We start from the raw sequence: 5,030 nt of genomic DNA, 5'->3' as shown, positions 1-5,030 counted from the left end.
CCGATGCACATTAGGAGGGGCTCCGTGCGGTAACGCACGGTGCAATCCAACCTGGCTCCGTTGACCGCGGAAATGTGGAGTGGCTTGACAAGACGGGTCACCGGGATGCGGAATTTATTCACCAAGGACTCCCGAATAAAATTCCCAGAGGCACCAGAGTCCAGGCAGGCCACGGCTGAGAGGGAAGAGCTGGCTGAAGAAGAAATCCGTACAGGCACCGTGAGACGTGGAGAAGCCGACTTAGCATCAAGAGACACCACACCCACGAGAGCTGGGTGCGAGCGTGCGTTTCCCAGACGTGGAGGACGGATAGGGCAATCCACCAAAAAATGTTCGGTACTGGCACAGTACAGACAAAGATTCTCTTCCTTACGGCGATTCCTCTCTTCCAGGGTCAGGCGAGACCGATCCACTTGCATGGCCTCCTCGGCGGGAGGCCTAGGCGCAGATTGCAATGGAGACTGTGGGAGAGGTGTCCAGAGATCTAAGTCCTTTTCCTGGCGGAGCTCTTGATGCCTCTCAGAAAAACGCATGTCAATGCGAGTGGCTAGATGAATGAGTTCATGCAGGTTAGCAGGAGTTTCTCGTGCGGCCAGAACATCTTTAATGTTGCTGGATAGGCCTTTTTTAAAGGTCGCGCAGAGGGCCTCATTATTCCAGGAAAGTTCAGAAGCAAGAGTACGGAATTGTATGGCGTACTCGCCAACGGAAGAATTACCCTGGACCAGGTTCAGCAAGGCAGTCTCAGCAGAAGAGGCTCGGGCAGGTTCCTCAAAGACACTTCGAATTTCTGAGAAGAAGGAGTGTACAGAGGCAGTGACGGGGTCATTGCGGTCCCAGAGCGGTGTGGCCCATGACAGAGCTTTTCCAGACAGAAGGCTGACTACGAAAGCCACCTTAGACCTTTCAGTAGGAAACTGGTCCGACATCATCTCCAAGTGCAGGGAACATTGCGAAAGAAAGCCACGGCAAAACTTAGAGTCCCCATTAAATTTGTCCGGCAAGGACAGGCGGAGGCTAGGAGTGGCCACTCGCTGCGGAAGGGGTGCAGGAGCTGGCGGAGGAGATGATTGCTGCTGAAGTTGCGACTGAAGTTGCTGCACAATGGTGGACACTTCCGACAGCTGGTGGGTTAGATGGGCGATCTGTCGGGATTGCTGGGCGACCACCGTGGTGATATCAGAGATATAAGGCAGGAGGTCTGGAACACAGGCTAGGAACACACAAAAACGCTTTCACTGGCACAAGGCAACAAGATCCGGCAAGGGAGTGCATGGGAGGAGATCAGATATAGCCAGGGAGCAGGTGGAAGCCAATTAAGCTAATTGGGCCAGGCACCAATCATTGGTGCACTGGCCCTTTAAGTCTCAGGGAGCTGGCGCGCGCCCGCCCTAGAGAGCGGAGCCGCGCGCGCCAGCACATGACAGCAGGGGACGGGAACGGGTAAGTGACCTGGGATGCGATTCGCGAGCGGGCGCGTCCCGCTGTGCGAATCGCATCCCCGACGGCCATGACAGTGCAGCGCTCCCGGTCAGCGGGACCGACCGGGGCGCTGCGGAGAGAGAGACGCCGTACGCGCTCCGGGGAGGAGCGGGGACCCGGAGCGCTAGGCGTAACAGTTATAGTTTGAGGATACACCTTTGGTGGGTCAAACTTATTTACACCTAACATCAAGGGTACACCTGCACCCAGACACCATCGCTTTAGAGTTCCCCGGGGTCAAGAACTACCTTTATAGAGGCAGACCTCCATTTACAAAGATTGCTGAGTAGATCAGGAAGATGCTAAGAGTCCAGCCAAGGCCCTCAAGTTACCACAATTCCGAAATTCCTATAAGGAATGCCAGACAGAGTGCCAGGAGGTGAATGTGGTCCATGTTTCTGGGACAGAAGAACAGCTGGTACTGGTCATGGATATGGTCACAAAAACACGTGGTCGTGTACTTACTATATATACCAGAGTATTTAAATAGGTGTTTTCAGAAATATTAGACTGATAGCATCCATACCTCTTCCGGTGTTTTACAGACACGCTTCTGTTCTCATCCAGGCCCTGTTCTTTACATTTGATAAATTGGTGTTGGTAAATTTTGAGCCTACTCTGTCAAGTAGTAGGCTGTATGTAACATGATGGATGTGGATGTTTGTATAGTGGACGCAAGTACCCATCTCACATTACAGGAGGACGTAGAAATAAAAACTTATCTCTTGTGTTATAGCCATTTTATGTTTAACCAATATACAATTCAGAAAATTGTATATTGGTCAGCACCTAGTCCATGAAGGAGAGTGTTATGCTGCATAGACCTCTAAGACATTTTAATAAATAATAGGCTCAAATGCAATTGCAAAATGTTGGTATCTTTGGAATTATTCTTAATAAAATGATGTAGTGCCTGTTATTTAGTATAAGCCTATGTTTTCTATATCAATAAAGCCTCGAGTGCTCTTCATGCCTACTCGATATTGGCTCTATGTCATAACTGCTGGGCATATAGAATGACTTGTTGGGCTATCATTTGGAATATTGATTGAAACTCACCTTCACAGTGAATACTTTTCATATAGAGGGAATTACACAATAGAGTGGATCAATAGATTATTCCTTTTTCCATTTTCAGATGTGACCATAAATATATCCCTTGGGATGGTGGCCACATAAGTGTTCTACTCAGTTGCTTTGCACTAACATCTGGAGACAGAAAGAAGCCAGGGAAAACACTCCAGTTACCCCTGCCCCCACTTTGGCACCACAAAATGAAGAAAAATTTATAAACTATAAAAATCCGTGATCCACCATTGAAGACTAGGTGCTGTTATATGTCTAGGCCAACACATGCAAACCAGTCCTTTACTACAATGGTGCAAAAAATATATATTTCCCCGGCAAAGGCGGTAAAATATGAGTTACGGTTGAAGGTCATGTAAAAGAGATGCCCACTGCTTGGACAAGGAATACATCCGCTGCAACAGTAAGGTCAACTCTGGTTGTCTGCCTTATTCTTCATGGTTTTAATAGTTGAAGTGTCTTAGGTGGATAACCCATTTAAATATGGTCTAAGCGTTACGTTAGCCTGATCATTATTACCATTAAAGGGGTACTCGGCTGCTCAGCGTTTGGAACAGTTCGATGGAGAACAGAACGATGGAGTCGGCGCCAAGAGCTTGTAACATCATAGTCCCGCCCCCTCATGTTACGCCCCCTACCATAGACTTGCATTGAGGGGGCGGGGCATGACATCATGAGGGGGCGGGATTATGATGTCACGAGCTCTCGGCGCCAGCTCCAGTGGTCGGAACTGTTTGTTCTAAACACTGAGCAGCGGAGTACCCCTTTAAGGCCACCAATACTTTGCAGGGGCTTTCAGCTTCAAGCTTAGCCAGGAGGTCTAAGGCCTAGCCTAGAACAGGTCACATCTGACAACCAACAGACAAAACAATACCACATAGTGGGACACTGCAATCAGGTTCTTCCTCGTTTCCAAAAATAAATCCACCATGTAGTCTCTAGGCCTTTCTGGAAGGAATCAAAGAGAGAATGACATATTCTTGTAACACATTAATACAAAAAGAATGTGCCTTTTAAAGTAAATCTATATTAAAGGGTATTCCAGGAATTTTTTTTTATTTGTCTATGCTACAGGGGCTGTAAAGTTTGTGTAGTTCATAATATAGTGTCTGTACCTGTCTCTAATGGTTGGTCTGACATTCTCATGTGATCTTTACTCTGGATGTTCATTTTTAACAGCATACAAAATTACTCCTGTCTCAGGTATTCCCAGGATGCAGTGTGGTGAGACACTAACTCACTAGTCAGGTGATGACAGGGAGCCTGTTCTGCTTCAATGGGTAGAGTAACAACAGGGAATTTGCAACAGACTTAGGCACCCTGGTTAGAAAGCACTGGTCTTTTGCATGGAATTCAGCTTGTTTGTGGTTCAATGGTTGGGGTGGCTGATGTATGGGAGGGAGTAAAGTGGAATCATGGGATTTGTAGTAAAAGAGAAAACTCCAACAGGAAAAAGCCAGTTCACAAAAAGAAAGCCACAGCTTTGTGGTAATCTCACAACATAGCCATTTAGCCCCAGGACAAGTATGGATACTTCCTAAGCATGTTTATTACTATCTGGTAGTTAAGTGCTAAATTACTTTATGGTGGATAACCCCATTAAAATTGTGTGACCCCTTATCTTTAGGTTTCTTTCAGGTGACCCCTATTTTGAATGAATAAATCTGGACCATGAAATGTAGTACCTTATTTACTAACCTTATGGTTTCCACGATCACCATAAATTACTAAAAAACTTTAACCCTCACCTGCACCTGTCAGAATAGTAGATTTTGAAGCCAATTAATTGTTATTAATGTCAAAATTCCATTAAAATTAGTAGACTTAATTTGGAAAGCCATAATACATGGCTATGCCGGATGGTATAATGTGTGATGACAGTACTAGTCCAGTGCCAAAACACTTTGCATTTCCATAAATTCGTGTGATTTTCAGCCCTTCTACAGTATGTTGTAATTGGTATATTTGAATATCCCACTGCACCCAGCATTCTGAGGAAATACATGATAACCGTTTGTCCTGACTTTCCATGTTGTGACTCCAGCACCCATCAAAAGGGTCACATGAAGTTCCCTGAAAGGACCTTCAATCGGACATTGATTCCCAAAAATGGATTAAAGGGGTTCTCCGGTGCTTACACATCTTATCCCCTATCCAAAGGATAGGGGATAAGATGCCTGATCGCGGGAGTCCCGCAGCTGGGGACCCCCGTGATCATGCGCGCGGCACCCCGTTTGTAATCAGTCCCCGGAGCGTGTTTGCTCCGGGTCTGATTACGGGCGACTACAGGGCCGGCGGCATGTGAAGTCAGGCTCCGCCCCTCAATGCAAGCCTACGTGACAGCTATCACGCCCCCTCCCATAGACTTGCATTGAGGGGCGGAGCGTGACATCACACGGGGGCGGAGGCGTGACGTCACACGCCGCCGGCCCTGTAGTCACCCGTAATCAGACCCGGAGCGA

The sequence above is a fragment of the Hyla sarda genome, chromosome 11 (genome assembly GCF_029499605.1).
Source record: "Hyla sarda isolate aHylSar1 chromosome 11, aHylSar1.hap1, whole genome shotgun sequence".
Classification (NCBI taxonomy): domain Eukaryota; kingdom Metazoa; phylum Chordata; class Amphibia; order Anura; family Hylidae; genus Hyla; species Hyla sarda.
Note: the sequence above shows the minus strand (reverse complement) of the source record.